The sequence below is a fragment of the Toxorhynchites rutilus genome, chromosome 1 (genome assembly GCF_029784135.1).
Source record: "Toxorhynchites rutilus septentrionalis strain SRP chromosome 1, ASM2978413v1, whole genome shotgun sequence".
Taxonomy (NCBI): domain Eukaryota; kingdom Metazoa; phylum Arthropoda; class Insecta; order Diptera; family Culicidae; genus Toxorhynchites; species Toxorhynchites rutilus.
In genome coordinates, this window is record NC_073744.1 from 182901704 (window position 1) to 182923700 (window position 21997).

General features: G+C 39.8%; 1 protein-coding gene across 15 annotated transcripts in view; it reads left to right on the forward strand.

Annotated features, from left to right (window-relative positions):
• Positions 1-217: 217 nt before the first annotated feature.
• LOC129768776 (disintegrin and metalloproteinase domain-containing protein 11) overlaps positions 218-21997 on the forward strand; it is a 912619-nt gene continuing 890839 nt past the window's right edge. For all 15 annotated transcript variants that reach the window (XM_055770661.1, XM_055770645.1, XM_055770693.1 and 12 more), the window contains exon 1: positions 218-1393. The gene's annotated coding sequence lies outside the window, so the exon portion shown is untranslated. The remainder of the gene's footprint in view (positions 1394-21997) is intronic.

Sequence of the window (21997 nt, forward strand, 5' to 3'; positions counted from 1 at the left end):
GCTGCGCATGACATCCCATCCCCGCTCGGGAGCTTTCGGGATGCACGGAAGCTTTCGCTTCTCGCTCCTCGGCTTTTCTCACCGTTTCACGCCCAATGCGTGATGCGTGAGATGGATTGTGAGGAAAGCCGATGAGTCGAGATGAGGGCGAGCATCTTTCGACGGTGTGGTTCCGACGCGGGCTCGTGGTGAACACTTCCGTCAGTTGGGTGCGACACGTGCTGGCCAGTGGACCGATGGTTCGCTTGCGGTATATTTTCGGGTGTTGTCAAAGCGGACTGCTGAGGACTCCAAGTGGTTGTGGACTTTGAGAGAAATTGTAGGAAGCGAATAAAAATTGCTACCTCTAGGATTCTGCGAAGCAGAATAGTGATAACCTAGTGGATGTCAGGTCGTGAGGGGCTCGTTTGGAAGTTAGGAAACACTTAAGCGCTCACCATTAATATAATCAAGATGGATGATGCTGATATAAGCTGACACATCTTGAATGAACACGGAGCATCGGAGAAGTGATAAAGAAGCTTTGCGAGGACAGTTGGGTTGGGGCGGATGTGCTTCGGATGAACTCCAGATAAGCGCGCACAGTGGTTCGGGTTTCAAGTTCGGGCTCGGTTTCGGACGGGATGTGAAAGCACGTCACACCGCGACCTTTCGGGCTTGAGACGAACTTCGGAGGCCCCAGTACAGGTTGTGCTTTCGCGTGCTGAACAACGCGGTTGATCTCGTCGCCGCCTGTCTCGGGACAGCAGAGCACGCGTCGCGCTTCAAACTTTGCTGCAAAAAAAAAAAAAAAAACGCAAAGACAGCGAGCAGACGAGAGAGGGTGATTTGCGTGTGTGTGGCTGCAGTGCGGGGTTGTTGTAAACGGTGTGTCCTGAACACTACGACGCGGGACGAGAGCAGACGTGAGGCAAAGTGTTAAGACGAGGTTCGAAAGCAATTATGATGGATTAGAGGGGGATAAAGAGTAAGAGATATAGATATAAAGTGGAAGATGGAAACGGTGCTGCGTGAGTTCGACAGCGGAATCTGTGTTCGATTTTGGAGCCGTTTTTGAAAATACAAAGAAAACCTTCTGCGGGATGGAAGCCTTGTGAAGTCAGCTGATAGTTGGGATGAGAAGGAGCAAAGAAGCCATCCGAAAGTGATGCTGTGCCGATTTATGAGTGCAAGTGCAAGTTCAGTGTGACAGTGAAAATTATTCAATACGATAGAGAAAAAAACCCCACACAAATGTGTAAGCAAAACACGTGCAAATAATTATTGAGCATCGAGCATTGATCCCCTCGCAGTGATCCAAAAACGAGTGTTTGGAAAAGTGTTTGCGATTAAGCGGCCGAACGAAAGTTAGCTCGAGTCGGGGAGCGGCAGATCGCGCCGTGAATCACTAATCGTAAGTTTATCTTTACATCGGTAATTTCCACACATATCTCGAACGCTGCTCACATACACAAAACAGGATCAGCCAAAACATAACAGCAACAACAACAGAAAACTTGGACCAGTGCCAACTTTCACGGACGAGCAGAATATTTATGGTTGTTTTGGACTGGGACTTCTTCTCCCATTGTTGTACCTGCTTCTTCGGCGTTTAGTTTGATTGTTGTTTTTATCCTCCATCTCGTTAGATATCCCCAACCCATCGTTGGGTTGGTTGAACTTCTGAGCCGCAGCGCAGGATACCGCGTCTCTCCCCCCGCAATTTATTTAATGCGAGTCGGGGAGGCTAAAGGAAAAAAAAAATTCAATTAGATGTTTTATAATTAAACGTGATTATGCGAGATTGCGCGGGGGTGGGGGGTCGTAAATTTCGGTGGCATTTTCAACGAGCTTTTAATCCATGATTAAAAGCGAAATTTGCTTGCCCGTTTGCCCGTGACCTGGCTGCTGCTGGGTCGGAACACAGTTGACCACTGTGCAGGGGATAGCAGAGCATAGCAGAGCAAAAAAAAACCACCCTCTCGGAACTCGCACACGCAAAACGGGGCGCGGAAAAATAGAACCCGGGCCCGGATTGACATGTAATATTTGCTCCGCCATGGGGGTGGAGTAAAAACAGAGCCGGATGGTTATTTTGGCAGCCGGGCGGAACTGATTCCACCAGCGGTAGCAGTCTGCCGCAGTGCTATCGTAATAGTAACCGGGCTGGCTGGAGGATTAGGGGACATACAGAATGAATTTAATGGAAATGCGCTCGTGATGAGCTCTGCTTTTTATCCGCGGAATGTTTTAGAAGCACGCTTTTTTTCGGGCTACGCTGGCAAGCCAATCCGGTAGTTTTGGGGCGAAAGGTACTCTCGCTGGACAGATAAATGAGTTCATGACCTGTTACATGCTGTGCGGTGATCATGGTATGACTTTGAAATACTTTAGCTATATTTAAGAATATTATGAGCAAGTGTTCTAGTTTCTAGCAAATATGTTTCCGATAAATTGGAACGCTAAACAAATTCACGTTGGTTTCCCGTGAAAAATATGCTCTTTTCGGGGGAAAAAAATGTAAGAACATGCAGCTGAAAGTATTGTCCCCTTCACCATTCGCCACTTTCACCATTCGTCACTTTTTTCGCTTCTTCTTTATCTTGAACATATAAAAATTATTTTCGAAGCTTTTAAACAAATTTCAGAATATTTGATCTGGCAGAACACGATTGCTATTGGTCTCGACCAGAGATTGCGGTTGCTTCATTTCATGATTTTTTGATTGACTAAAGTAGACAGAAATAATTCACTGATTACTTTAATCAGTATTTTTTTTCTGACTCTTTCAGTTAATTTAGTGCACTTTCTGGGCAGAAATAAACCAGATTAGATCAGATGACACATGAAAAGTTTATTGATTCTCCAAAACAATATGTAATTTGATCAGAAACAAATTTTCAGCCATGTCACACCAACCTTGAATTAAATTTTTTTTGGAGCGAATTAAAAAATAAAAATAAACACGTGATTTTTTGCTCGGTAACGCATTGTATGGGCGGTTTGTCTGTTACGAATTATCCGACTGCTCCCTCCCTACCTTGAAAAACTTTTCTTGCAGTTCAAATGTTTACTGACTGTTTGCTCTTTATACATTTTTCGACCGAAAGAACTAAAAAATATTGTCATTAAAAGCGTTCAGTGAACAATTTTGACAATTCCTATTTCACCCGATTCTCGTTACGCATGATTTTTATGTGATTTTTGGGATTTCAAAAAAAAACTAAAATTTTAACATCTGCGACACATAGGGCCTGATCACGAACATCGCTGCCACGAACGCTTTCACGTCACTTGCACTTCACTTAGTCTTTTTGTGTCTATCATCATAGTCACGGACAGTTGCGTGTAAAAATGAACTCCGTGAAGTGAAAGTATTCATTTCCATTTATATAGGACATGTTGGTTGCATAATGTCGGGTGTTTGAACGTTGTGTCGGTTGCATAATTTCGGACGTTTGAACGTTATGTAGGTAAAGTTATATGTATATATATGTTATATGTATGTATATGTATTATGTAGGTAAACTTATATGATATGAGATAATATTCCATTTAATTAATCGTATGTTTTAGAATGACAAGTTTGCGATTATACCTCGATGATTAGTTTGCTGAATCAAATGCTGGCTCATGGAAAGGAGGAATACTTGATTGCTCGGGAATAATGTAGTTGTTGAACATATAGGAATGTAATTTTACGCTAGAGATAAAACATGACTATTATGTTTAATAATTGAAATCTCGCATATTCTTGCACTTTGCTCTGTCTTACTCGTTTGAATAGTGAGAAATATTTAGAATCATATTTTATGAACCGTTTCTACAATTTTGGTGAATAATAATATCTTCTATATCTCAGAACAAACCCGAATTCATCCACCTCACGATCAGTATAATCTGAGCTACTCCCATATGGGATTCTGAAGTTTAATCCTCTTATCCTTCCCATTCTCGTGTAAGTGGATACAAGTGGTATGATTTAATTATTTAAACAGAAACTGGTCAGCACTTTTTTCATATTCTTTCATTCAAAGTATATCTTCAAAACAATACCGTTGAAAATATCTATAACGTAAAAAGTTATAACTATCGTCCTGATTCTAGTCTGGTCCGCCAATTGTGAATGTTTGAATTACAAAAACTAGCTCTGCAATGTTGGAAAAACTTTACAGTTCTTATTTTATATCCAAAATATCAACATATCAATATTATACATAATCAATCATAATGATCGTATTTGGGCCAGTGGCCTCCATTGCCTTTTTATGGTATTGCAACTCTCTCTTAGTCTAATTCTTAAAATAGTTAATCCTAAATAATAAATCCTAATTTCTGTTCATTAAGGACAATCGAAAGTAGACCTTCACCATGTTCCAATGGACCTACGGGAGCTACATTTTTAATCCTTAATTACATCCCATAGCGCATTTACCGAATCCAAATAAACAAATTACGTCCTCTGGATACGTCAGAATTTCGTTCTAAAAAAGCCACCAGGCGGGTAAATTGCTGTTAGTTTATCTTTTGTTTCTTAAACAAGACAAGACAAATTCAAAATGTTAGCAAAAAAGCTAAATAAAAACGAAATTAAGCTTACTCCATTCCGCGTGACTAGCTTCCACCATCTAAAACACAAGTGACAAAGTGAGTTCATCAAAGTTGTCACGACGGATGAACTCTTCTGGATTCTACACACACGGTGACAACCGTAATAAGGTTGTATACAATTCACTTCGTTTTCACCGTGGAGTGACGTTCGTGATCAGGCCCATAGTAAATGAAATCTGATTAAGCTAATATTTTGCATTAGGTAGTTATCGTATTATCGTGCAAATCAACATTTCGCAGCATTTCCGAATGAAAAGTCGAGATACCTTTTTTTATTGGCACCCAAAACCAAACATTCCGAAAAGTCACAGAGCGTCGATTTTTGAGAGGAAAAAAATCTAGATGGCAGTAGATTTCGGCGTTTCATGATGTTCGATTTTAAGACATGTTCAATTTTAAGACATTTGGCATCAACAATTCATTTGGAAACCTCCGATTTCCTTGACTCCCTCGTAGGGTGATTTTTCGATTTTTAACTTTGATCGCTTTGCACCACTCTCTTTCAAGTTTTGAGCTGATATTTTGCATTGGGTATTTTTTCGAGGTGGTGAACATTTTGTATGGGGTAACTTTTTGAAATTAGAGATGACCATTTTCATTGACACCCTAATGAATACCAAACAGCTCGCAATTCCACGCCAAGTTTACCGACCTCTTTTTCACCGTTAGGTTTCTTCCACCAATCACGCACGGAGGAACTTGCATTGCAGGAACTGCATTCATAACCATTTTACCAAAGCTCTAAAACACTCTCCTTGTACCCGGGATTCCAGATTTCCCGTATAGTGTTCTGAGGTAAAGACACTTCTTCTGTTTCTCAATACAATCGTATGGATTTTAACTGGTGATGAAATGGATAGCAGATTGGCCGGATACCGGATATACGGCCAAACTGCTATTTGTAGAATATATATCCCTTAATAAATAATAAAGGATTTTTTTTGGATAAGTAATTTATACTACAATGATGAAATTTTTGTGGATATATTATGATAATATGAATACTCCGAATATAAATATGCAAAGAACATCAATCAATTATTTGCACTCAATATTTAAAAAGTAATCTGTGAGAAGCTACACTTACCAGGGTTACCATATCTACAGAATTATCTGTATTTCTATAGATTTTGTAGACTTTTTGGAACCAAGAATCTGTAGATACAGATTACAATTTTTTTTGGTTTCATACATAATTTATAGAATTTTTAAAAGAACTTTCCACTAAACGTTATGGCTTGATTTTAATAATATTTTTCCCATTTAATTCTGATGCAAACGTTTGCGTCATCGGTTAGCGTTACAACGAATGAATAACACTGATTATGTTTTTCTTACTAAAGCACAGAGAATGTAAATTTCAAATGTGTGCTAATTCATTTGAACTTTTAAACCTCTTTTTTAAGAATTGAAAATATCTAAAATAAATCGATACGTTATGGCGCAGGATATGGAATATTCGGGATATGGGTAGTACATAAAAAACAAGGTACCACATCACGGAAATTGTAAAATTTTGAGTACTCGGACATTTTATGATAGATTCATGATGATTTGCACCAATCGATTTGAACACTGTCTGATAATCTATATCGATACAATTTTAAAATCCTCTATAGTTATTAGGTTAGAATAGAGTTGAAAATAGAGCTTCCAATTTCCCATATAATTGTGTAAACCGCGAGGCGTTTTCCAAAAACGGACTAGAAAATCGGTCTCCTCTGTATTAGAAAAACACATTGTACTAGTACTAGTTTTATCTTTCGCACATCTCAAAGGGAAATAACCTTAGTTCACGAAATATTGAAGTAAAAACTTGAAGATTTTTTGAGTAAAAACTAAGATAAAAATATTTTTTCAGACCAAAAACCCAGATTTTGTTATGGCAACCCTGACACTTACTTCACTACAAATCAAAAAGAAGTAACAAAAATACAAGTATCGGCCTTTCTTGTATATCCGAGGGAATTTCGCATGTTGCCACACAGAAAAATATTTGGAAAAGGACGAGGCTACATGTAGAACTCCGAACATACCTCTTATTACGCTGGATTGAGAAATAATTTCAACTACTAAGGAGTTTTGGGCCCGAGGTGCATGTAACACTATTTAGGAGTTCTTGAAATAGAAATAGCCCAACAGAAAATCTTATAAGCATATATAATATATCTTTCGACGAATGTTCTGAAAGTAACAACTCCTCGTATATCAGACTGAAACTGACAACCTTACACGCGAAGATCACGACACTTTTGAGACTGTTTCAACGAGGTGGCAAAAGAAAATAATAGTCAACGAAAAAAATTCCATTGTTAATGAAATCCGAACTTTTATTTGAAAACATTTCAAGTCGATAGCTGTCACGATCCTTACATTTGATGGTTATTAAACTTCAAACAATATCCACAATTTGACAAGGTTTGCTAGAATTTATCTTTCAGCTCCTCGCAGTAGTGCAGTAGAACGAAAGACTGTTCGCTGAAGCTGGTCCGGTGTATAAATCAAAGTATATTCGGTTGTCACCATGCTGAAAATTGATGATTTTATCACCATAATTTACCAATGGTTAATTTCAAGTACTTTTGATAAATTAATGTTATGAGTTTACATCAATTTAGTTTTGAACGAAAATTCTTGCATTTTAGTAATCAAACCTTATTTTTAATTATGTATGAATGATTTCAATGAACTAGTTTGTTATGATTCAACAAAAATGTTAATGCTAATGGGAAAATTATTGTTTTTTTCTGATATCCTATCCTATTCGGCCTGATAACGGATAGTTATCGGATACCCTTTTCATCTCTTATTTAAACAATACAAAATTATTCTAGAAGTACATGAATCCGGGAACTGGGTGAGTTCAAATGAGGCCTTGTTCGAACTGCTAGAATAGTGAACGTGTTGCTACATGCAAGAGTTGTAAAATGTACCATTGGCACACGCAAAATCATACCGTTAGGTAGGCCATGATTTGTCACTCTCCACGGGAATCGACGAGTTTCAGTACGATCCAGACGGCGGCATCTTCTTCGATTCGTAGTATGCTCGATACGAGGACGTGTTCAAGGAGGACGGAAAGTATTTGGATGACAAAGCAAAGGTCAGGCTACTTCTGCGGAAAATCGGCACACAATTCCACGAACGCTACGTGAACAGTGTTTTGCCGAGTCATCCGCGGGATTTTTCATTCGAAGACACCGTCAAGAAGCTGAAGAAACTTTTCGGACGCCAAAAGTCACTCTTCAACGCACGCTACCAGTGTCTTCAATACGTGAAAAATGAAGTCGACGATTTTTCATCTTACGCAGCATCGGTGAACAAGCACTGCGAAGCGTTCCAGATCGAAAAGCTATCCAGCGACCAATTCAAGACGCTCAGGTTCGTATGCGGTCTCCAGTCACCACGCGATTCGGATAACCGGACCAGGCTGATCGGGAAGTTGGAAGCTGAAGAAAACGCGCCGCCCGCCGACGGTGCCAACCTCAAGCTTGAAAACCTGGTTGAGGAGTGCAACCGCATCATCAACCTTAAGCAAGACACGCAAATGATCGAGAAAGGTTGTACGGACCAGTCTAAAGTCAACGCAATCTCTCGTCATCGTACTTCAAACGGAAAGGAGAAGAAGTCACCAAAAACACCTTGCTGGTTCTGTGGGGATCTTCATTATGTCAAGGAGTGCCCCTACCAGACACACACATGTTCAAAGTGTAAACGGAAGGGCCACAAGGAAGGGTACTGCTCCTCATCCGAGAAGAAGCCGACAAAGCAGATCGACAAACCCAAACCTAAGGACATCGTCAAGTCTAAAGGTATTGCGGTTAAGCGAGTTGATCTGAAAGCAAAGCGGAAGTTCGTGAAAATCGACATCAACGGTGTACCAGCAAAGTTGCAGCTCGATTGTGCATCTGACATCACCATCATCTCCAAACGAACTTGGACATCGGTGGGTAAGCCTGTCATCGAGATAACGGATGTCGCTGCTGTGAGCGCCTCGGGTGACGGCATCGACATCGTAGGTGAATTCAACACTGAAATCACCATCCAAGACGTGACCAACAAAGTGGGCCGCATTTTCGTTACAAGCAATCCGGATCTCAACGTTCTGGGAATTGAAACGATCGATCAGTTCGATCTCTGGTCGGTTCCGTTCAGTTCATTAGTCAACTCAATTCAACAAAACTCAAACGCAACAATGCAGAAGCTGCAAGCGAAGTTCCCTGAAGTGTTCCAACCAACCCTCGGATGCTGCACCAAAGCTAAGGTAACGCTCTACCCGAAGCCAGATGCACGACCTGTGTACTGCCCCAAGCGACCAGTTGCCTACGCTGCCCTTCCGAAGGTTGATGCTGAGCTGCAGAGACTTCAAGACAACGACATCATCTCGCCAGTCCAGTTTTCTGATTGGGCTGCACCTATCGTCGTGGTTCGCAAATCTGATTTCTTCTTCTGTATCGATTTTTCGGATGCCTATCTCCAGGTCGAAGTTGAAGAAGCTTCCCGGAAACTGCTAACGATAAACACACACAAAGGTCTGTTCCTGTACAACCGATTGCCACCCGGAGTCAAATCCGCACCAGGTGCATTCCAGAGGATCATCGACAGTATGCTAGCCGGAATTCCTGGAGTGAAACCGTACCTGGATGACATTCTAATTGCTGGAAAGACCCAAGAAGAGCACGATCGTAGTCTGAATGATGTGCTCCAACGTATTCGTGAGTGTGGATTCTATCTGCGCATCGAGAAGTGCCGTTTTTCACTTCATCAGATCAAGTTTCTGGGTCACATCCTCGACAAGGATGGTCTCCGCCCGGATCCAACCAAAACAAGAGCAATCGTTGAGATGTCAGCACCAACGAATCTGTCGCAACTGCGTTCATACCTGGGTGCGATTAACTACTATGGACGGTTCATTGGACAGATGAAGGAACTCCGAGCGCCGCTGGACTGTCTACTGAAGAAACTTGTCGAAGGGGAGAAGGCAGTAATGTTCCAGGATCTGCAGACGTTTCTATCGGTTTACCGGTCAACACCAAACAGAAGAATAGATGGTAAGACGCCAGCTCATCTATTTCTAGGTCGACCGCTACGAACGACACTGGATCTGCTGAAGCCGTGTCCTCCAAGTTCAACGCTGGTCAACGAAAAGCAAAATTCCCAGTTCAACAGACGACATTGTGCGTTGAAACGAACCTTTGATGCTGAAGAAACGGTCTTTGCCCAGGTTCATTATCGTAACACAACAGAATGGGTTCCAGGTCAAATCATCGAGCGCAAGGGTAACGTAAACTACACCATGTTGCTCGAGAACGGACGACTCATTCGAGCACACACAAACCAAATTCGACAACGATATGGAAGCGATGCCGATGCTGATTCTACACCTCAAAATCAACTTCCTTTGGCACTGCTGATCGATGAATTCAATTTTCAAGATATGAAACCTCCGGATCCAGTAGTTCCTCCAAAAGAAGATGAGCAACCGATTCCTGATGATGAGCCGATGCTTGTCGATGATGAACAAGAAGTTGTTGAAGACGACGTTAACGACGATGAATCTGATGTTCCTATTGAAGACTCTCCACAACCCGTCAGGCCAGAAGGAAGACTTCGTAGGCTCCCAGCATGGCTTGCACCGTACGATATTTTCTAAAAAAGGAAGATGTACCATTGGCATACGCAAAATCATACCGTTAGGTAGGCCATGATTTGTAGCCATGGTACGACAGTAACAAAATGAAAAAAGATATAGTTTAGTTCCAACCACCAAACAGAGAAGTCGAAATAAATCAAGCTCTTAACATTGAAAATTAATTTCATTCTTTGGAAGAACTTAACATAAAAGATTTGATATCGGTTAAAAATTACCATGGTTACAAACACTTGAATCTGGTGCTCGGGTACCCTGTCAATCAAGTAAAGGGGCAAGCGAATCCAAGCACCTCCATTTGACATACTCCTACCCAAACCGTTACAATTCAAAAACTTTTTTCAAAACAAGTTTTGTTCGCACTGGTTTTAAGATGTTGAATTTTAGTTCCCCGCTTCGAAAAAAAATAGTATTTCCCGATTTGGTACGGGATGATCGATTTGCCCCGAATATTACCCAAAAGCTCTTTTTGTTGGTCCATAACAAGCTCCGTCGTAATTCGTATCAAGATTCGGTGAAGCTCCCGGCCAATATTCACAAATCAAGTATTCAACGGGGTAAATCTTCTGGACACGCTGTGTCTTCTGTGCCTTTTGGGTTGGGGCAGAATCAGCGGAAAGCAAAGGTCACACATCAAGTGTTCCCTGCTCCAAATAAATTAATAAACCATGAGTGTCAACACTTTCTGAGAAGTTCTACAAGTTTATCTTTCGTAACGTCAGGAAGATTTTTGACATACAAACACACAGTTTGAAACAAAGAGTATAAAGGAATTTTAACTTTTTCATTGCAAATAAATAGTGTATGTAATATAGTAACACGTTTTACATTAACGGTATAAAAATCATGAACAAAAATAATGTCTGAAAATGATTCTTTATAACAATATTGAATTTTTTTATGAAAATGTTTATAAATTAATTCAATAATGGTTGGGTAGGGTTTATGCCTCTGTGTTTTGAGCATTCAAATAACATTAAGTCATACTTTTCATTCAAATTTTTACAATCTAGAACTGCTTTCTTGCATGCAAACCTAAAGGAGGCAGCTTTTACTCAAAACTAAATGATGACGTCGATGCAGAAGTCGAAACTGCACTTCCGCAATTTGCGATGACAAATGTACACTGTCGAGGTCTGTTGACAACATTCGTGTTTCTGATACAAATTACCCCCTTAAATTTGTTGCATGCTTTACTGTTGAGACTTTAGCCTACACTCGTATCAGCATACACTCTGTCCAACTTCTATAAGACCAACCTGATTATATTTCGTTGCAACACAAACAGTTAGAATTTCAACAAGATAGATTCATACATTGTAGAATGCATAGAATAAAGTATATTTAACGTCAATTTCGTGCAAAAGAATTGCTTGTTTATTTATTGTGCTTAATTTCAGCTGTCAAGCTTCTATAAGACCATTTCAAAATTCATATGTATTATGAATGGAAAGTTCAAAACTATTGCCTGATTTACATGTCAATAATTGGCAACCTTACCATTTTGGGCTGATAACCTGAAAATAACTGAGAACTTGTGTTGGTATACTATTTACCAATTTTTTCTGAACGGATTTCTGAACGGATTTCTGAACGGAGCTCTTCAATCGTGGGTACCGCTTTCTTTCAGTGTAGATTCTGCGTAAAAGTATCCCCCTAAGATTTTCAACATGATTCAAGTCTGGAGAGCGAACCAGTCAGTCCAAAAAATTAAGTTTTCGGTCCTTGATCCATTGCTTAGTTTCCTTGCTGGTTTGAATAGTAGCATTGTTTTGCTGGAATGTGAATTGTTTGTGACGAAATCCACGCAAAAACGGTAGGAGAGAGGATTTCAGAACATGTATGTAATCCTTAAATGATGTGAAAGCTTTCTGGTTGCACAGAATCCCACCCAAACCATGCACGAGCATTCACCAAAATTCCTGCTCGAAAAATACTGTTTCTCTTTCCGTAAATCACGCCACGTACCAGTTAAAACCACCAGGACCCTCCCCATTGTACTTTTTCTCGTCACTGAAGATAACCTAGCAAAGTTAAAAGTAAAAAAAAAATAATCGAAGAACTGTTCGTTTAATGTATATAGCAAAATGTATGTCCCACTGTTGATTCATGTGAGCTTTGGCAAAACTCAGACGCCTTTTGATGTGAGATGGTATAAGTTTTTTTTTTTTTTTTTTTTCAAATATCGTTTATTTATAATAAGTATTTACAAAGTTAAAATTTCATTACTCATTCAAATTCAATATGAATTCTAGTTCATCCAAATCAATTGCAAAATAAGATTGAGAGCTTTAACCTTTTTAGCCCTTTTTATGTAAGGATTTTTTAACCAAAATTTACCGAATTTTCTCCCGTGAAACGTTTAGATTCAAAGATTGCTTTATTTGCATGAGCGATTTTGAAGTTTTCTAAATTGCTCTAACTATTTCCCGATTATTCCGGTCAGGGAGCTTCGATTTGCGTGGATCTCTTCTTTTTACCGTATCCTTGAGGATTCGTCAAATAATTAAGAACTACTTGATGGGATCGTCCAATCCGACGAGCAATTTTTCTAATTCTAACATTTTCTTGGTAAAATGTATCGATTTGACCTTTTTCTCTATCCGTGAGCACTTTTCCTTTCGGCATTTTCCAGATTTAATAATCAAAACAACGGACAACGTAACTGGTCTTATTGCATATATATTGCACAAATGAATTAACTCATCAATATTTTTCAATAAGCATTCTCCACGCTTTTTTATGGACTTAAGATGGTTATCACATTTTAGTTCACAGAGTTCAATCTTGTTTTGTCGACCAACATTTAACAAATAAAATTAATGATTGGTGAGTTATGAATACGCCTAACAACCAAGTTATTTCATGAAGTTTAATGTCAAATGATAAATGGCACATATGACAAATCCTAGGACCTGGTAGTATAGAAGTTGGACAGAGTGTATTGGGCCTGAAGCGATCTGAGAGGTCTGGGTACTTCCCTGTAAAATCATCAGGTAGACTAACCTTACGTAATTCCATTGAATGTTCGATAGGTCAGTTAGGTAGGCGTCACTCTTAAAATAATAACAGTTTTCTGAATGAAAATTAGTAAGATTAGTCACTCGTGGTTCTATTTGTTACACAACCATTTCATCCGAAATCGTGTAATGTATTCATAAACCTCGGAAAAGCTGAAAAATTTTTGTTTAGATTTTTGAAAAGAGAAAATTGTAAAATCTATCTATATATATATATATAAAAATGAAGTGATGTCTGTCTGTCTGTCTGATTCTTATAGACTCGGAAACTACTGAACCGATCGACATGAAAATTGGTATGTAGTGGTTTTTGGGGCCGGGGAAGGTTTTCGTGATATTTTGAGACCCCTCCCCCCTCTCTAAGGGGGGACTGCCATACAAATGAAACACAAATTTCTGCATTACTCGGAAATTAACCAAGCAAACGAAACCAATGTTGGCATGTGAAAGTTTTAGGGTGCAATAAATGTTTCTATGATGGTTAGACAGTCCTTCCCCCACTCAAAGGAGGGGGGGCTGCCATACAAATGAAACACAAATTTCTGCATTACTCGAGAATTAATCAAGCAAATGAAACCAAATTTGGCATGTGGAAGTTTTAGGATGCAATAAATGTTTCTATGGTGATAAGATACTCCTTCCCCCTCTCTTAGAGGGGGCTGCCATACAAATGAAACACAAATTTCTGCATTACTCGGAAATTAACCAAGCAAACGAAACCAAAGTTGGCATGTGAAAGTTTTAGGGTGCAATAAATGTTTCTATGATGTCCTTCCCCCACTCAAAGGGGGGGCTGCCATACAAATGAAACACAAATTTCTGCATTACTCGAGAATTAATCAAGCAAATGAAACCAAATTTGGCATGTGGAGGTTTTAGGATGCAATAAATGTTTCTATGGTGTTAAGATACTCCTTCCCCCTCTCTTAGAGGGGGCTGCCGTACAAATGAAACACAAATATTTGCATTACCCGAGAATTAATCAAGCAAATTAAACCAAATTAGGCATATGGAAACTTTAGGGTGCAATGAATGTTTCTATGGTGGTTAGATACCCCTCCCCCCTCTCTTAGGGGTGGCTGCCATACAAATAAAACACAAATTTCTGCATTACTCGAGAATTAATCAAGTAAATGGGCGGGACGAAGTTTGCCGGGTTAGCTAGTATAATTTATATTTTGGTTGATTCAAGCGTTGGAGAATCCGCAACAATGGATATTAAATGCACCAGTAAAAAAAAAACAAGAATACTTTATACGAAATAATACATGAAATCAGTTTTTTTTAAATATTTTGATGCCAAATGTCTTTGAACTGCATGAAACGTCGGGATCTGATGTAATCTCGAAAAACAATTTTGACCGAAAATCGACCTTCTGGGACTTCAAAAAAAAAATCAAAGCTTTGAGTGTTTTGAGGCACCCCTAAATGTCCTATTGAGCTGAAATTGAACAGGCCATTTTTTGCCACCCTAATGTTTACATTTGAATCGGTTGTTCACTAATGGCAGTAGACTGCCTTGTGAACAGTGTGCGATATATTCCATTGTATCTAGCGAATATATAAAATGTAATATGTGATATTGAAATTAGGAAAGACTGTGGCAAATCGAAATCTGGTGCGGAGCTGACAAATTGGACCAATCAAAACGTTTAGAGCAATTAGATAATACTTGTCCTTTTACAATTATAAAATTCTTTTCTTTTAAAAAATGGTTTTCTTTTTGTGATAGATGCGTAGAAATGATGTCATTCAATTCATACAAACATATTTGCGATCTATTAAAAAATTGTCGAGCTATGAGCATTCCAAACATTTTGTTATTTCTTACATGTTTCGTGTTTCGATTTGCATTCTACCCCTATACCTTCTTGTAATACATAGCCCTACGTCAAAATATGACAAATTTCATAGGTTTTGCACGAATGAAATCTCTCATCAATATTTTTCAATAAGCATTTTCCACGTATTTTCTGGACTAAAGATGGGTAAAGGTTATCACATTTTAGTCACTGAGTTCAATCTTGTTTTGTCGACCAACATTTGGCAAGCAAGATTAATGATTAGTGAGTTATGAATACGCCTAACAACCAAGTTATTTCATGAAGTTTAATCTCTTAAAAACAGGTGCTTCTATTTGTGCATTTAACACAAGAAAAAGTATCTTTTCTCTCAAGCATGCTAGCTTTTTTGCCAACGCTAGTTTGGGCGTAGAAGACAAAATGCAAACATCTTACACTAAGACAAATAAATTTTAGAATCCTGTAAACAAAACATTACGAAAAGCAACTATGACCGCAAAGCTGACGCATAGTTGACGTAGGATTATGTTACGATATTTGTTGCATGTTGACTTTGAATATTTCTGAACAAGATACGCCGCAATCGACCAGTTAAGAAAACGCCTAGTGGTCTACACAAAATCGAGGGAAAACAGAAGCTCTTATTTCAACCCCATTTTATTATATAAACTGTAGACAGTTACATAATTATCTAATTTGCAATTTTTTTAATTTTCAAAATAAAAAAGAGAACTCCCTGATGTTATTTTCAATCAAACCTCGTTTGTTCCTTGATAGCTTTGATCATGGTTCAAAATTTTCACATGAAGCAAACATTGAATGATAAGTGTGTAATTACTATAGCAAAATCTGCAATGTCATATCACTTGGCTGAAAACAACATTTTCTGCGTTCGAAAAGTTTATATCTGCAAATTCCAAAAACAAGCTCCAATGTCGATTTGGAACATCCAAAGAACACGAACTAAACCATACAGTATTTTCTCTCAACCTCGACACCATCAATCATTCAACTTACAACTCCTCTGCCATACATCTTCAATTTGTTCTGCAAAATAAAACTCGAATTGCAGACAAATGGATCCACCATTCATCCAGCCAATTCCTCCTAACCCAGTGGCGGCTTAGGCTTGTCTTCCGGTGCCCCTCCCCTTCCCTCCCTCTTTCTTCTTCGTAACAGTGTGGAGTGGATTTCCGGGGAAATTTATTACCCCGACCGAGCTTTTCGGTGCCAATCACTTGCCTCCGCCCAGTAGCGCATTAAAATCCGGGGATAAACTCCCGAAAAGTCGTCAACTTCACGATGACAAATTAATGATTTATGAAACACTCATCGCCGCGAGAGGAGGAACACCACAGCAGAAGAAGAAGAAAACAGGACCAGCCGAGAAAAAAAGTCATAATGCCAGCGAGCAAGGAGCGCGCCAGGCTAGGGCCCGAGCCCCACCCAGGACCTCTTCTCTGTCAACGGCCGGCGGAAGCGTTCGAGGAGCGAACCATAAATCCTTCTGTCGGGATTTGCCGTGGCAGCTTGAGAGTTTGGAAAATATTATTCATAGAGCCCGGTTCCACTTAGCGATTGATGGCAGAGGCGACGATGGCATCGGTGGCGGAGGTGGTGAGAAAGCACTAAAATCGAACATCTTCCAGGCCAAGAAGCTGACGGTGCGGTTCTGGGCTGGGTCTTCCAGGCGAACGGAGTGAAAAGTTCTTTTTTTCCCGCCCCCAATTTTTTGCTCCAAAGCGCGAAACAGCAAAAAAAAAAAACGCGTGCAAGTGTGTGACATACACACATATTCCGGGGCAGACAGTGAGAGAGGAAAGCTGGGGTGAAAATCAAAAAGTCATTCGCAGTTTATTTATTTAACAGCTGCTGCCAAGACTTAGACACCCACACTTGGTGCGTTCGACAAAAGCGCCGGAGATACCCCGGGCAGGGGCCCTGAAAGCAGCCACTGGGCCATCAAAAAGTTTCTGCCGTTTCCAGAAGGAGGTAAACATCATCGTCTTTCGCTCATCGATTATAAATCAAAATTTGCCATCGTTCGCACCGGCTCTCGCATCCACCTCCACAAGTGGGTGACCGACTTATGGGGTGGGGGTGGAGGGGAAAATGTTTTTCGCGCTGGATTTGCGGAGGACTTCTGAGTAACTAAACAGAACAGAAGTTACCCGACGTGAGCAAAATCGGCGGCTTTATGGGGGTGTTTTATTGTTTCCTCGGTTCGGAATCAGCGATAAGCTGATTCGCTGAGCGGCATTTTTGGCGAAGCAAATTGTCTACAATTCTGCGGTCGTCGGCAGTTGCACGAAACGGCCGCCAACAGCCTAATCGCCTGATTCTTCCAAAACAACATTGGCACCGAACCGGAAAGAAATTTTGATTCAATTCATGCCGTATTCATGGAACACAAATTTCAAGCATTTTATCAATAAATAATTCAAACGCCAAAAGGCAGTCACGAAATCGGACTTAATCCTAGAAAGGCACTAGTTCCGCAGCCTAATCGTCCCGGCGCGAATAAAAACATCCACGAGGGACAGAAAAAAAACCGTGTTCCGGCGGCGTGTACACTTCTGGTTTGCTGCCGCGGGACGGATACCCTCACGTTCTCACGTTTCCAAAACTAAATTGATTTACGACGGTTGAGTTTATTATCGCGCGCCTTTTCGCGAACAAGCCGGCGTCAGAGGTTCATTCGCAACTTGGATTGGGAAGGGGGGTGGAGGGGTTTGCAAAGGGTTCCACCTCCATTCAGCTGATTAATAGAAGTGCGCGCGTAAAAGGTGTATTTGGTAATAATTCCACCTGCTTGTAGTTTGGCTTTTCCGCTCGATGGGCCATTATCCGGCGGCGGCGGCGTTTGCCTTCGTCCTCAAGTAGCTTCGGAACCGACCGGATGGAGTCGTAAAATGTGTGTTTGTGAACACACCACTCTCGGGGTGCGACGTGTTAACCGTGTTGGCGCGCTGAATCCATGATTAATCAGAACGATAAAATCCAGGTTTGTTCAATATGTGTTCGACACGGGGTGGGGATGTGCTGCCTTGAATTAGGAGGGCAATTTTATTCGAATTAGTGAAATGTTTTGCCCGAATCGAGTTGTGGGTTTCTTGCGTGGGTGCCTCCTGGATTTTGTGGCTCTGGAAAATACAGTTTGATGAACTGCAGCTGGTGGGCCGTAATTATGAAAGAAGCCCTGTATGAATAGATTTATGTCAGTAAATTTATATGACATTTAATGTGGCCTTTGTTGAATTCCGGCTGTTTCATGTGGGATTAATTTCGTATTGTGTTCCAATAAACTCATTTATTTTTTTTTTTTTGCTATAAATAAAGCGTTTTCCATTTCTTTCTTAACTTACTGTTCATGAAAAATGAGCTACGAACATTTTTCCTTGTAAAGATTTGTTTTCTCACGGCTTCTCGGAACAACGCATTTTTTTTTTTATCAAATTGAAATGTGTACTAAACCCAAACTAGCGTTTGCAGAAAACATTTCATCTTTGGCAGAATTGATGCCATTTAGTGTGCTGGAGTGTCAAATGCGCAAATAATGAGCTGTTTTAAAAGCTTAAAAATGGAATGGTTTGTATGTATGCGTGCAGTCATCTCTTTCTGTTTGTTTTCTCATTTCATTTGGGATTGTGCAAAAAAAAAAGTTTATGCGCCGTCAATGGGGATGGAACCAAGGCCGGCTGGAATGCAAAGCTATTTAACACATCCACGCTATCCACATGGCTTCACAGTCATGCTTCAGCAGTTGTTCCACATTGCACCTGATTATAAAATGAAGTTGGGAAGTGTTTTCTAAGAGTAAAAAAGGAGCGCATGAAGGAGAACAATATCTATCTCGGTCTGGGCCGTGTATGTGACAAAGTATGCGGAAAGCTTATTTGTCTTTTGTTTCGCTCGCTCGTATTAATGTTATATTGCTGTACCATGTATATTATACAAATGCTTACCAGTATTTGTGAGTCATGACATTTTCTGTTATGTTATGTCTCATTTAATGTCATAAATTGGGATGACAAAACTTGAGCTAAAAATTAATTTTGGGTGTAGCGTCATGTCATAGAGCAAAACTAGCTGACCCGGCAAACGTTGTTCTACCATATAAATTATTTATAGTTTCTAGTTAGTGACTCAACGTATATCATTCAAGTAACTGACATGTTTGATTTTTTAAAAAGTTAAATGAAAAGTGAAAAAAACAATATTTTTTGCCGTAAAGCAAAAAAATGGAATCACGCAAATCTATATTAATTTTCTTCAATTACTGACTCGTTGGTGAAAAATACTTAACAGAATCGAAAGCAATTTAACATTGTTTAAATTTGAATGAAAATTATTACTCAAACTTGTTTAAATACTCTGGAGATCCCAATCCTAACAAAACTATTTTTCTATAAATCTCCTCGCATTTCCGCCAAAACTTTATCCATAATAAAAAAATATATTATCAGAGACATTTTTTGTTCAAGATTTTCCCCATATTACATAGAACACATAAAGGGTGTGTCACATCAAATTGCATCACGGAAAAAACGGTGTAGAAATTCGCCCAGTAGACCGATCCTTTTGAAAATTTTAGACAGTAAAATAAAAACTATTAAACAACTTTTGGCATTTTCTTTTTATTCATACTTCGAGCCCAAGCCCGTATGCTAGCACCTTCCTCTTTACCCCGTCCATAAGGTTCTGTACAACGTCAGGTTGTAGTTTTTTTTGAACAGAAATCCATTTTATCTTGAAGTCCGCCTCCGATTTGACAACTTTTGGGTTCTTCCGGAGGGCCTGCTTCATAATCGCCCAATATTTCTCTATTGGGCGAAGCTCCGGCGCGTTTGGCGGGTTAATTTCCTTTGGCACGAAGGTGACCCCGTTGGCTTCGTACCACTCCAACACGTCCTTTGAATAGTGGCACGAAACGAGATCCGGCCAGAAGATGGTCGGGCCCTCGTACTGCTTCAATAGTGGTAGGAAGCGCTTCTGTAGGCACTCCTTAAGGTGAACCTGCCCGTTCACCGTGCCGGTCATCACGAAGGGGGCGCTCCGCTTTCCGCAAGAGCAGATCGCTTTCCACACCATGTATGCAGCTGACGAAAGTCCGCTTTGACGTAGGTTTCGTCGTCCATTACCAGGCAATGCGGTTTCGTCAGCATTTCGGTGTACAGCTTACGGGCTCGCGTCTTCCCCACCATGTTTTGCCTTTCGTCGCGGTTAGGAGCCTTCTGAACCTTGTATGTACGCAGGCCCTCCCGCTGCTTGGTCCGCTGGACGAATGAACTTGACAAATTCAGCTTATTGGTGACATCCCGGACCGAACTTCTCGGATCACGTCTAAACTGCTTAACTACGCGCTTGTGATCTTTTTCACTGACGGAGCATCCATTTTTGCCGTTCTTCACCTTCCGGTCGATGGTTCGGTTCTCGAAGTATCGTTTTAGTACTCTGCTGACCGTGGATTGGACGATTCCCAGCATCTTACCGATGTCCCGATGTGACAACTCCAGATTCTCGAAATGAGTGCACAGGATTAATTCACGACGCTCTTTTTCGTTCGACGACATTTTTCTAAATTTACGAAAAATTGACAGTGAAGCATGGCCAACGTGATCTATACACTCTTATCTGATTATAAGCGAAAGCTGAAGATATAATTCCTAAAAATTAAATTTCTACAGCGTTGTTTCCGTGATGCAATTTGATGTGACACACCCTTTATTAGAGGCTATATTCATTTATAATTTTTGTTTCAAAAGCGTGTTCCTTCCATCTGAAAATACGTAACCATTTTCCCTTCACAGAAATGGAACACGAAGTTCTATGTCATCCGTGTCGAATTGCGTGGCACATTTGCACAACCCGATTGGATTGGATCTCGAACGGATTACAGAATGTAACATTGTATTCCGTTCAATCAATTTTTTTTTATTTATTTATTTCGTCAAACCAGCGTAGACTAAATATGCTGCCCAAATATTACAGTGAAATTTAACGATATCTTATGCTATTCAGATAGTCTTTGAGCATTGATCTTGACATGGTTACATCAATTGTTTCACTGTGTTCGATACAGAGGCTCATCATACGATTAATAGGACTATATTTGGCATAATTCGTTCTTCGATAATCTATGTAAAAAATGTTAGGGTTTCTCAGGTTCCTAATCGGTGCGTAAAAATTCAGGTTTCCTAATATTTCTTCTGAGTCCACTCGTTGTGATATGATATCAATAATAAATAGAATCATGGCAGAGTTCCGACGTTCTTTCAGGCTTTTAATATTGATTAGCATACAGCGTGCTTCATATGGAGGTAGATGATATGAAGACCAGCCTAGTTTACGAAGTGCAAATAACAAAAATTGTTTTTGTACAGATTCAATTCTGTCTTCGTGTGAAGTTATGTAGGGGGACCATACAATACTACAGTATTCGAGAATTGATCTGACGTATGTAATATACAATGTTTTTATTGTGTACGGATCGTGGAAATGGTAACTAAAGCGTTTAATGAAGCTCAACATATTATTTGCTCTATGGATGATTGTATTATAATGATCCACGAAGGTTAGTTTCTAATCTAAGATCACACCTAAATCTCTTACTCGTTGACATCTACTGATGGGTTGATTACCCAGTATAACACCATTGTTCAATGGTGTTCTTCTTCTTGTAAAAGTAATCAAAGTGCATTTCCTAACATTGAGCTGTAATAAACTCTTCGTGCACCAATTATAAACTATGTCAACTTCATTTTAGAATGTTTGAGAGTCTTCTTCATTCTTTATTTCCATATACAGTTTCATATCATCTGCGTAGATAAGTGCCTTAACACTGTTAAGAAAAACGCAAACGTCATTAACAAATAAAATGAACAAAAGTGGCCCCAAATGAGAGCCTTGAGGAACTCCGGATGTAACAAATATTA